Below are 13405 nucleotides of genomic sequence, written 5' to 3'. Positions count from 1 at the left end.
CGGCATCTCTACTAACAGTGTTGAAGTCTACGGCACCTCTCTACTAACAGTGTTGAAGTCTACGGCACCTCTACTAACTGTGAAGTCTACGGCACCTTGTGAAGTCTACGGCACCTCTACTAACTGTGTTGAAGTCTACGGCACCTCTACTAACTGTGTTGAAGTCTACGGCACCTCTACTAACTGTGTTGAAGTCTACGGCACCTCTCTACTAACTGTGTTGAAGTCTACGGCACCTCTCTACTAACTGTGTTGAAGTCTACGGCACCTCTACTAACAGTGTTGAAGTCTACGGCACCTCTACTAACTGTGAAGTCTATGGCACCTCTACTAACTGTGAAGTCTACGGCACCTCTGCTAACGGTGTTGAAGTCTACGGCACCTCTACTAACGGTGTTGAAGTCTACGGCACCTCTGCTAACGGTGTTGAAGTCTACGGCACCTCTACTAACTGTGAAGTCTACGGCACCTCTACTAACTGTGAAGTCTACGGCACCTCTACTAACTGTGAAGTCTACGGCACCTCTGCTAACGGTGTTGAAGTCTACGGCACCTCTACTAACTGTGTTGAAGTCTACAGCACCTCTACTAACTGTGTTGAAGTCTACGGCACCTCTCTACTAACTGTGTTGAAGTCTACGGCACCTCTACTAACTGTGTTGAAGTCTACGGCACCTCTGCTAACGGTGTTGAAGTCTACGGCACCTCTACTAACTGTGTTGAAGTCTACAGCACCTCTACTAACTGTGTTGAAGTCTACGGCACCTCTCTACTAACTGTGTTGAAGTCTACGGCACCTCTACTAACTGTGTTGAAGTCTACGGCACCTCTACTAACTGTGTTGAAGTCTACGGCACCTCTACTAACAGTGTTGAAGTCTACGGCACCTCTACTAACTGTGAAGTCTACGGCACCTCTACTAACTGTGTTGAAGTCTACGGCACCTCTGCTAACGGTGTTGAAGTCTACGGCACCTCTACTAACAGTGTTGAAGTCTACGGCACCTCTCTACTAACTGTGTTGAAGTCTACGGCATCTCTACTAACTGTGTTGAAGTCTACGGCATCTCTACTAACAGTGTTGAAGTCTACGGCACCTCTCTACTAACAGTGTTGAAGTCTACGGCACCTCTACTAACTGTGAAGTCTACGGCACCTCTACTAACTGTGAAGTCTACGGCACCTCTACTAACTGTGTTGAAGTCTACGGCACCTCTACTAACTGTGTTGAAGTCTACGGCACCTCTACTAACTGTGTTGAAGTCTACGGCACCTCTCTACTAACTGTGTTGAAGTCTACGGCACCTCTCTACTAACTGTGTTGAAGTCTACGGCACCTCTACTAACAGTGTTGAAGTCTACGGCACCTCTACTAACTGTGAAGTCTATGGCACCTCTACTAACTGTGAAGTCTACGGCACCTCTGCTAACGGTGTTGAAGTCTACGACACCTCTCTACTAACGGTGTTGACGTCTACGGCACCTCTGCTAACGGTGTTGAAGTCTACGGCACCTCTACTAACAGTGTTGAAGTCTATGGCACCTCTGCTAACGGTGTTGAAGTCTACGGCACCTCTGCTAACGGTGTTGAAGTCTACGGCACCTCTCTACTAACGGTGTTGAAGTCTACGGCACCTCTGCTAACGGTGTTGAAGTCTACGGCACCTCTCTACTAACTGTGTTGAAGTCTACGGCACCTATCTACTAACTGTGTTGAAGTCTACGGCACCTCTACTAACTGTGTTGAAGTCTACGGCACCTCTCTACTAACTGTGTTGAAGTCTACGGCACCTCTGCTAACGGTGTTGAAGTCTACGGCACCTCTGCTAACGGTGTTGAAGTCTACGGCACCTCTACTAACTGTGTTGAAGTCTACGGCACCTCTACTAACTGTGTTGAAGTCTACGGCACCTCTACTAACTGTGTTGACTACGGCACCTCTACTAACTGTGTTGAAGTCTACGGCACCTCTGCTAACGGTGTTGAAGTCTACGGCACCTCTACTAACGGTGTTGAAGTCTACGGCACCTCTCTACTAACTGTGTTGAAGTCTACGGCATCTCTACTAACTGTGTTGAAGTCTACGGCATCTCTACTAACAGTGTTGAAGTCTACGGCACCTCTCTACTAACAGTGTTGAAGTCTACGGCACCTCTACTAACTGTGAAGTCTACGGCACCTCTACTAACTGTCTACGGCACCTCTACTAACTGTGTTGAAGTCTACGGCACCTCTACTAACTGTGTTGAAGTCTACGGCACCTCTACTAACTGTGTTGAAGTCTACGGCACCTCTCTACTAACTGTGTTGAAGTCTACGGCACCTCTCTACTAACTGTGTTGAAGTCTACGGCATCTCTACTAACTGTGAAGTCTACGGCACCTCTACTAACTGTGAAGTCTACGGCACCTCTCTACTAACAGTGTTGAAGTCTACGGCACCTCTATACTAACAGTGTTGAAGTCTACGGCACCTCTACTAACTGTGTTGAAGTCTACGGCACCTCTACTAACTTTGTTGAAGTCTACGGCACCTCTACTAACTGTGTTGAAGTCTACGGCACCTCTACTAACAGTGTTGAAGTCTACGGCACCTCTCTACTAACTGTGTTGAAGTCTACGGCATCTCTACTAACTAAGTCTAAGTCTAGTCTCTACTAACAGTGTTGAAGTCTACGGCACCTCTACTAACTGTGAAGTCTACGGCACCTCTACTAACTGTGAAGTCTACGGCACCTCTACTAACTGTGTTGAAGTCTACGGCACCTCTACTAACTGTGTTGAAGTCTACGGCACCTCTACTAACTGTGTTGAAGTCTACGGCACCTCTCTACTAACTGTGTTGAAGTCTACGGCACCTCTCTACTAACTGTGTTGAAGTCTACGGCATCTCTACTAACTGTGAAGTCTACGGCACCTCTACTAACTGTGAAGTCTACGGCACCTCTCTACTAACAGTGTTGAAGTCTACGGCACCTCTATACTAACAGTGTTGAAGTCTACGGCACCTCTACTAACTGTGTTGAAGTCTACGGCACCTCTCTACTAACTTTGTTGAAGTCTACGGCACCTCTACTAACTGTGAAGTCTACGGCACCTCTCTACTAACAGTGTTGAAGTCTACGGCACCTCTACTAACTGTGTTGAAGTCTACGGCACCTCTACTAACTGTGTTGAAGTCTACGGCACCTCTGCTAACGGTGTTGAAGTCTACGGCACCTCTACTAATGGTGTTGAAGTCTACGGCACCTCTACTAACTGTGTTGAAGTCTACAGCACCTCTACTAACTGTGTTGAAGTCTACGGCACCTCTACTAACTGTATTGAAGTCTACGGCACCTCTCTACTAACTGTGTTGAAGTCTACGGCACCTCTACTAACTGTGTTGAAGTCTACGGCACCTCTACTAACTGTGTTGAAGTCTACGGCACCTCTACTAACAGTGTTGAAGTCTACGGCACCTCTACTAACTGTGAAGTCTACGGCACCTCTACTAACTGTGTTGAAGTCTACGGCACCTCTGCTAACGGTGTTGAAGTCTACGGCACCTCTACTAACAGTGTTGAAGTCTACGGCACCTCTCTACTAACTGTGTTGAAGTCTACAGCATCTCTACTAACTGTGTTGAAGTCTACGGCATCTCTACTAACAGTGTTGAAGTCTACGGCACCTCTACTAACTGTGAAGTCTACGGCACCTCTACTAACTGTGTTGAAGTCTACGGCACCTCTGCTAACGGTGTTGAAGTCTACGGCACCTCTACTAACAGTGTTGAAGTCTACGGCACCTCTCTACTAACAGTGTTGAAGTCTACGGCACCTCTACTAACTGTGAAGTCTACGGCACCTCTACTAACTGTGAAGTCTACGGCACCTCTACTAACTGTGTTGAAGTCTACGGCACCTCTACTAACTGTGTTGAAGTCTACGGCACCTCTACTAACTGTGTTGAAGTCTACGGCACCTCTCTACTAACTGTGTTGAAGTCTACGGCACCTCTCTACTAACTGTGTTGAAGTCTACGGCACCTCTACTAACAGTGTTGAAGTCTACGGCACCTCTACTAACTGTGAAGTCTATGGCACCTCTACTAACTGTGAAGTCTACGGCACCTCTGCTAACGGTGTTGAAGTCTACGACACCTCTCTACTAACGGTGTTGACGTCTACGGCACCTCTACTAACAGTGTTGAAGTCTACGGCACCTCTACTAACTGTGAAGTCTACGGCACCTCTACTAACTGTGAAGTCTACGGCACCTCTACTAACTGTGTTGAAGTCTACGGCACCTCTACTAACTGTGTTGAAGTCTACGGCACCTCTACTAACTGTGTTGAAGTCTACGGCACCTCTCTACTAACTGTGTTGAAGTCTACGGCACCTCTCTACTAACTGTGTTGAAGTCTACGGCACCTCTACTAACAGTGTTGAAGTCTACGGCACCTCTACTAACTGTGAAGTCTATGGCACCTCTACTAACTGTGAAGTCTACGGCACCTCTGCTAACGGTGTTGAAGTCTCGACACCTCTCTACTAACGGTGTTGAAGTCTACGGCACCTCTGCTAACGGTGTTGAAGTCTACGGCACCTCTACTAACTGTGAAGTCTACGGCACCTCTACTAACTGTGAAGTCTACGGCACCTCTACTAACTGTGAAGTCTACGGCACCTCTCTACTAACAGTGTTGAAGTCTACGGCACCTCTACTAACTGTGAAGTCTACGGCACCTCTACTAACTGTGAAGTCTACGGCACCTCTACTAACTGTGTTGAAGTCTACGGCACCTCTACTAACTGTGTTGAAGTCTACGGCACCTCTACTAACTGTGTTGAAGTCTACGGCACCTCTCTACTAACTGTGTTGAAGTCTACGGCACCTCTCTACTAACTGTGTTGAAGTCTACGGCACCTCTACTAACAGTGTTGAAGTCTACGGCACCTCTACTAACTGTGAAGTCTATGGCACCTCTACTAACTGTGAAGTCTACGGCACCTCTGCTAACGGTGTTGAAGTCTAACTAACGGTGTTGACGTCTACGGCACCTCTGCTAACGGTGTTGAAGTCTACGGCACCTCTACTAACTGTGAAGTCTACGGCACCTCTACTAACTGTGAAGTCTACGGCACCTCTACTAACTGTGAAGTCTACGGCACCTCTCTACTAACAGTGTTGAAGTCTACGGCACCTCTACTAACAGTGTTGAAGTCTACGGCACCTCTCTACTAACTGTGTTGAAGTCTACGGCATCTCTACTAACTGTGTTGAAGTCTACGGCATCTCTACTAACAGTGTTGAAGTCTACGGCACCTCTCTACTAACAGTGTTGAAGTCTACGGCACCTCTACTAACTGTGAAGTCTACGGCACCTCTACTAACTGTGAAGTCTACGGCACCTCTACTAACTGTGTTGAAGTCTACGGCACCTCTACTAACTGTGTTGAAGTCTACGGCACCTCTACTAACTGTGTTGAAGTCTACGGCACCTCTCTACTAACTGTGTTGAAGTCTACGGCACCTCTCTACTAACTGTGTTGAAGTCTACGGCACCTCTACTAACAGTGTTGAAGTCTACGGCACCTCTACTAACTGTGAAGTCTATGGCACCTCTACTAACTGTGAAGTCTACGGCACCTCTGCTAACGGTGTTGAAGTCTACGACACCTCTCTACTAACGGTGTTGACGTCTACGGCACCTCTGCTAACGGTGTTGAAGTCTACGGCACCTCTACTAACTGTGAAGTCTACGGCACCTCTACTAACTGTGAAGTCTACGGCACCTCTACTAACTGTGAAGTCTACGGCACCTCTCTACTAACAGTGTTGAAGTCTACGGCACCTCTATACTAACAGTGTTGAAGTCTACGGCACCTCTACTAACTGTGTTGAAGTCTACGGCACCTCTCTACTAACTTTGTTGAAGTCTACGGCACCTCTACTAACTGTGAAGTCTACGGCACCTCTCTACTAACAGTGTTGAAGTCTACGGCACCTCTACTAACTGTGTTGAAGTCTACGGCACCTCTGCTAACGGTGTTGAAGTCTACGGCACCTCTACTAATGGTGTTGAAGTCTACGGCACCTCTACTAACTGTGTTGAAGTCTACAGCACCTCTACTAACTGTGTTGAAGTCTACGGCACCTCTCTACTAACTGTGTTGAAGTCTACGGCACCTCTACTAACTGTATTGAAGTCTACGGCACCTCTCTACTAACTGTGTTGAAGTCTACGGCACCTCTACTAACTGTGTTGAAGTCTACGGCACCTCTACTAACTGTGTTGAAGTCTACGGCACCTCTACTAACAGTGTTGAAGTCTACGGCACCTCTACTAACTGTGAAGTCTACGGCACCTCTACTAACTGTGTTGAAGTCTACGGCACCTCTGCTAACGGTGTTGAAGTCTACGGCACCTCTACTAACAGTGTTGAAGTCTACGGCACCTCTCTACTAACTGTGTTGAAGTCTACGGCACCTCTACTAACAGTGTTGAAGTCTACGGCACCTCTACTAACTGTGAAGTCTATGGCACCTCTACTAACTGTGAAGTCTACGGCACCTCTGCTAACGGTGTTGAAGTCTACGACACCTCTCTACTAACGGTGTTGACGTCTACGGCACCTCTGCTAACGGTGTTGAAGTCTACGGCACCTCTACTAACTGTGAAGTCTACGTACTAACTGTGAAGTCTACGGCACCTCTACTAACTGTGAAGTCTACGGCACCTCTCTACTAACAGTGTTGAAGTCTACGGCACCTCTATACTAACAGTGTTGAAGTCTACGGCACCTCTACTAACTGTGTTGAAGTCTACGGCACCTCTCTACTAACTTTGTTGAAGTCTACGGCACCTCTACTAACTGTGAAGTCTACTAACACCTCTCTACTAACAGTGTTGAAGTCTACGGCACCTCTACTAACTGTGTTGAAGTCTACGGCACCTCTGCTAACTGTGTTGAAGTCTACGGCACCTCTACTAACTGTGTTGAAGTCTACGGCACCTCTACTAACTGTGTTGAAGTCTACAGCACCTCTACTAACTGTGTTGAAGTCTACGGCACCTCTCTACTAACTGTGTTGAAGTCTACGGCACCTCTACTAACTGTCTACGGCACCTCTGTTGTGAAGTCTACGGCACCTCTACTAACTGTGTTGAAGTCTACGGCACCTCTACTAACTGTGTTGAAGTCTACGGCACCTCTACTAACAGTGTTGAAGTCTACGGCACCTCTACTAACTGTGAAGTCTACGGCACCTCTACTAACTGTGTTGAAGTCTACGGCACCTCTGCTAACGGTGTTGAAGTCTACGGCACCTCTACTAACAGTGTTGAAGTCTACGGCACCTCTCTACTAACTGTGTTGAAGTCTACGGCATCTCTACTAACTGTGTTGAAGTCTACGGCACCTCTACTAACAGTGTTGAAGTCTACGGCACCTCTACTAACAGTGTTGAAGTCTACGGCACCTCTACTAACTGTGAAGTCTGTCTACTAACTGTGAAGTCTACGGCACCTCTACTAACTGTGTTGAAGTCTACGGCACCTCTACTAACTGTGTTGAAGTCTACCTCTACTAACTGTGTTGAAGTCTACGGCACCTCTCTACTAACTGTGTTGAAGTCTACGGCACCTCTCTACTAACTGTGTTGAAGTCTAACAGTGTTGAAGTCTACGGCACCTCTACTAACTGTGAAGTCTATGGCACCTCTAACTGTGAAGTCTACGGCACCTCTGCTAACGGTGTTGAAGTCTACGACACCTCTCTACTAACGGTGTTGACGTCTACGGCACCTCTGCTAACGGTGTTGAAGTCTACGGCACCTCTACTAACAGTGTTGAAGTCTATGGCACCTCTGCTAACGGTGTTGAAGTCTACGGCACCTCTACTAACAGTGTTGAAGTCTACGGCACCTCTACTAACGGTGTTGAAGTCTACGGCACCTCTGCTAACGGTGTTGAAGTCTACGGCACCTCTCTACTAACTGTGTTGAAGTCTACGGCACCTATCTACTAACTGTGTTGAAGTCTACGGCACCTCTACTAACTGTGTTGAAGTCTACGGCACCTCTCTACTAACTGTGTTGAAGTCTACGGCACCTCTGCTAACGGTGTTGAAGTCTACGGCACCTCTACTAACGGTGTTGAAGTCTACGGCACCTCTACTAACTGTGTTGAAGTCTACGGCACCTCTACTAACTGTGTTGAAGTCTACGGCACCTCTCTACTAACTGTGTTGAAGTCTACGGCACCTCTCTACTAACTGTGTTGAAGTCTACGGCACCTCTACTAACTGTGTTGAAGTCTACGGCACCTCTCTACTAACAGTGTTGAAGTCTACGGCACCTCTACTAACTGTGTTGAAGTCTACGGCACCTCTACTAACTGTGTTGAAGTCTACGGCACCTCTACTAACTGTGTTGAAGTCTACGGCACCTCTACTAACTGTGTTGAAGTCTACGGCATCTCTACTAACTGTGAAGTCTACGGCACCTCTACTAACAGTGTTGAAGTCTACGACACCTCTCTACTAACGGTGTTGAAGTCTACGGCACCTCTGCTAACGGTGTTGAAGTCTACGGCACCTCTCTACTAACTGTGTTGAAGTCTACGGCACCTCTCTACTAACTGTGTTGAAGTCTACGGCACCTCTACTAACTGTGTTGAAGTCTAACCTCTACTAACTGTGTTGAAGTCTACGGCACCTCTACTAACTGTGTTGAAGTCTACGGCACCTCTCTACTAACAGTGTTGAAGTCTACGGCACCTCTACTAACTGTGTTGAAGTCTACGGCACCTCTCTACTAACAGTGTTGAAGTCTACGGCACCTCTCTACTAACTGTGTTGAAGTCTACGGCACCTCTACTAACTGTGTTGAAGTCTACGGCACCTCTCTACTAACAGTGTTGAAGTCTACGGCACCTCTACTAACTGTGTTGAAGTCTACGGCACCTCTACTAACTGTGAAGTCTACGGCACCTCTACTAACTGTGAAGTCTACGGCACCTCTACTAACTGTGAAGTCTACGGCACCTCTCTACTAACAGTGTTGAAGTCTACGGCACCTCTATACTAACAGTGTTGAAGTCTACGGCACCTCTCTACTAACTTTGTTGAAGTCTACGGCACCTCTACTAACTGTGAAGTCTACGGCACCTCTCTACTAACAGTGTTGAAGTCTACGGCACCTCTACTAACTGTGTTGAAGTCTACGGCACCTCTACTAACTGTGTTGAAGTCTACGGCACCTCTGCTAACGGTGTTGAAGTCTACGGCACCTCTACTAACTGTGTTGAAGTCTACGGCACCTCTACTAACTGTGTTGAAGTCTACAGCACCTCTACTAACTGTGTTGAAGTCTACGGCACCTCTCTACTAACTGTGTTGAAGTCTACGGCACCTCTACTAACTGTATTGAAGTCTACGGCACCTCTCTACTAACTGTGTTGAAGTCTACGGCACCTCTACTAACTGTGTTGAAGTCTACGGCACCTCTACTAACTGTGTTGAAGTCTACGGCACCTCTACTAACTGTGTTGAAGTCTACGGCACCTCTACTAACTGTGAAGTCTACGGCACCTCTACTAACTGTGAAGTCTACGGCACCTCTACTGCTAACGTGTTGAAGTCTACGGCACCTCTCTACTAACAGTGTTGAAGTCTACGGCACCTCTCTACTAACAGTGTTGAAGTCTACGGCACCTCTACTAACTGTGTTGAAGTCTACGGCACCTCTCTACTAACTGTGTTGAAGTCTACGGCACCTCTACTAACAGTGTTGAAGTCTACGGCACCTCTAGTGTTGAAGTCTACGGCACCTCTACTAACTGTGTTGAAGTCTACGGCATCTCTACTAACTGTGTTGAAGTCTACGGCATCTCTACTAACAGTGTTGAAGTCTACGGCACCTCTCTACTAACAGTGTTGAAGTCTACGGCACCTCTACTAACTGTGAAGTCTACGGCACCTCTACTAACTGTGAAGTCTACGGCACCTCTACTAACTGTGTTGAAGTCTACGGCACCTCTACTAACTGTGTTGAAGTCTACGGCACCTCTACTAACTGTGTTGAAGTCTACGGCACCTCTACTAACTGTGTTGAAGTCTACGGCACCTCTCTACTAACTGTGTTGAAGTCTACGGCACCTCTACTAACAGTGTTGAAGTCTACTAACTGTGTTGAAGTCTACGGCACCTCTACTAACTGTGTTGAAGTCTACGGCACCTCTACTAACTGTGAAGTCTATGGCACCTCTACTAACTGTGAAGTCTACGGCACCTCTGCTAACGGTGTTGAAGTCTACGACACCTCTCTACTAACGGTGTTGACGTCTACGGCACCTCTGCTAACGGTGTTGAAGTCTACGGCACCTCTACTAACAGTGTTGAAGTCTATGGCACCTCTGCTAACGGTGTTGAAGTCTACGGCACCTCTGCTAACGGTGTTGAAGTCTACGGCACCTCTCTACTAACGGTGTTGAAGTCTACGGCACCTCTGCTAACGGTGTTGAAGTCTACGGCACCTCTCTACTAACTGTGTTGAAGTCTACGGCACCTATCTACTAACTGTGTTGAAGTCTACGGCACCTCTACTAACTGTGTTGAAGTCTACGGCACCTCTCTACTAACTGTGTTGAAGTCTACGGCACCTCTGCTAACGGTGTTGAAGTCTACGGCACCTCTGCTAACGGTGTTGAAGTCTACGGCACCTCTACTAACTGTGTTGAAGTCTACGGCACCTCTACTAACTGTGTTGAAGTCTACGGCACCTCTCTACTAACTGTGTTGAAGTCTACGGCACCTCTCTACTAACTGTGTTGAAGTCTACGGCACCTCTACTAACTGTGTTGAAGTCTACGGCACCTCTCTACTAACAGTGTTGAAGTCTACGGCACCTCTCTACTAACAGTGTTGAAGTCTACGGCACCTCTACTAACTGTGTTGAAGTCTACGGCACCTCTACTAACTGTGTTGAAGTCTACGGCACCTCTACTAACTGTGTTGAAGTCTACGGCATCTCTACTAACTGTGAAGTCTACGGCACCTCTACTAACAGTGTTGAAGTCTACGACACCTCTCTACTAACGGTGTTGAAGTCTACGGCACCTCTGCTAACGGTGTTGAAGTCTACGGCACCTCTCTACTAACTGTGTTGAAGTCTACGGCACCTCTCTACTAACTGTGTTGAAGTCTACGGCACCTCTACTAACTGTGTTGAAGTCTACGGCACCTCTACTAACTGTGTTGAAGTCTACGGCACCTCTACTAACTGTGTTGAAGTCTACGGCACCTCTCTACTAACAGTGTTGAAGTCTACGGCACCTCTACTAACTGTGTTGAAGTCTACGGCACCTCTCTACTAACTGTGTTGAAGTCTACGGCACCTCTCTACTAACTGTGTTGAAGTCTACGGCACCTCTACTAACTGTGTTGAAGTCTCTCTACTAACTGTGTTGAAGTCTACGGCACCTCTACTAACTGTGTTGAAGTCTACGGCACCTCTCTACTAACAGTGTTGAAGTCTACGGCACCTCTACTAACTGTGTTGAAGTCTACGGCACCTCTCTACTAACAGTGTTGAAGTCTACGGCACCTCTCTACTAACTGTGTTGAAGTCTACGGCACCTCTACTAACTGTGTTGAAGTCTACGGCACCTCTCTACTAACAGTGTTGAAGTCTACGGCACCTCTCTACTAACTGTGTTGAAGTCTACGGCACCTCTACTAACTGTGAAGTCTACGGCACCTCTACTAACTGTGAAGTCTACGGCACCTCTACTAACTGTGAAGTCTACGGCACCTCTCTACTAACAGTGTTGAAGTCTACGGCACCTCTATACTAACAGTGTTGAAGTCTACGGCACCTCTCTACTAACTTTGTTGAAGTCTACGGCACCTCTACTAACTGTGAAGTCTACGGCACCTCTCTACTAACAGTGTTGAAGTCTACGGCACCTCTACTAACTGTGTTGAAGTCTACGGCACCTCTACTAACTGTGTTGAAGTCTACGGCACCTCTGCTAACGGTGTTGAAGTCTACGGCACCTCTACTAATGGTGTTGAAGTCTACGGCACCTCTACTAACTGTGTTGAAGTCTACAGCACCTCTACTAACTGTGTTGAAGTCTACGGCACCTCTCTACTAACTGTGTTGAAGTCTACGGCACCTCTACTAACTGTATTGAAGTCTACGGCACCTCTCTACTAACTGTGTTGAAGTCTACGGCACCTCTACTAACTGTGTTGAAGTCTACGGCACCTCTACTAACTGTGTTGAAGTCTACGGCACCTCTACTAACTGTGTTGAAGTCTACGGCACCTCTACTAACTGTGAAGTCTACGGCACCTCTACTAACTGTGAAGTCTACGGCACCTCTGCTAACGGTGTTGAAGTCTACGGTCTACTAACAGTGTTGAAGTCTACGGCACCTCTCTACTAACAGTGTTGAAGTCTACGGCACCTCTACTAACTGTGTTGAAGTCTACGGCACCTCTCTACTAACTGTGTTGAAGTCTACGGCACCTCTGCTAACGGTGTTGAAGTCTACGGCACCTCTACTAACAGTGTTGAAGTCTACGGCACCTCTCTACTAACTGTGTTGAAGTCTACGGCATCTCTACTAACTGTGTTGAAGTCTACGGCATCTCTACTAACAGTGTTGAAGTCTACGGCACCTCTCTACTAACAGTGTTGAAGTCTACGGCACCTCTACTAACTGTGAAGTCTACGGCACCTCTACTAACTGTGAAGTCTAACTAACTGTGTTGAAGTCTACGGCACCTCTACTAACTGTGTTGAAGTCTCACCTCTACTAACTGTGTTGAAGTCTACGGCACCTCTCTACTAACTGTGTTGAAGTCTACGGCACCTCTCTACTAACTGTGTTGAAGTCTACGGCACCTCTACTAACAGTGTTGAAGTCTACGGCACCTCTACTAACTGTGTTGAAGTCTACGGCACCTCTACTAACTGTGTTGAAGTCTACGGCACCTCTACTAACTGTGTTGAAGTCTACGGCACCTCTCTACTAACTGTGTTGAAGTCTCTCTACTAACTGTGTTGAAGTCTACGGCACCTCTGCTACTGTTGAAGTCTGTCTACTAACTGAAGTCTATGGCACCTCTACTAACTGTGAAGTCTACGGCACCTCTGCTAACGGTGTTGAAGTCTACGTCTCTACTAACGGTGTTGACGTCTCGGCACCTAACGGTGTTGAAGTCTACGGCACCTCTACTAACAGTGTTGAAGTCTATGGCACCTCTGCTAACGGTGTTGAAGTCTACGGCACCTCTGCTAACGGTGTTGAAGTCTCGGCACCTCTCTACTAACGGTGTTGAAGTCTACGGCACCTCTGCTAACGGTGTTGAAGTCTACGGCACCTCTCTACTAACTGTGTTGAAGTCTACGGCAC

The 13405-nt window shown here is 47.3% G+C and overlaps 1 protein-coding gene across 3 annotated transcripts in view; it reads left to right on the top strand.

Moving 5' to 3' along the window:
• si:dkey-246i14.3 (ephrin A4) overlaps positions 1 to 13405 on the top strand; it is a 144414-nt gene that overhangs the window by 91806 nt on the left and 39203 nt on the right. The gene's annotated exons all lie outside the window — the stretch shown is intronic.

This window comes from Oncorhynchus nerka, linkage group LG14 (assembly GCF_034236695.1).
Source record: "Oncorhynchus nerka isolate Pitt River linkage group LG14, Oner_Uvic_2.0, whole genome shotgun sequence".
Taxonomy (NCBI): domain Eukaryota; kingdom Metazoa; phylum Chordata; class Actinopteri; order Salmoniformes; family Salmonidae; genus Oncorhynchus; species Oncorhynchus nerka.
The sequence above is the reverse complement of the archived record's forward strand: the minus strand, read 5'-3'. Positions and strand labels throughout refer to the sequence as shown.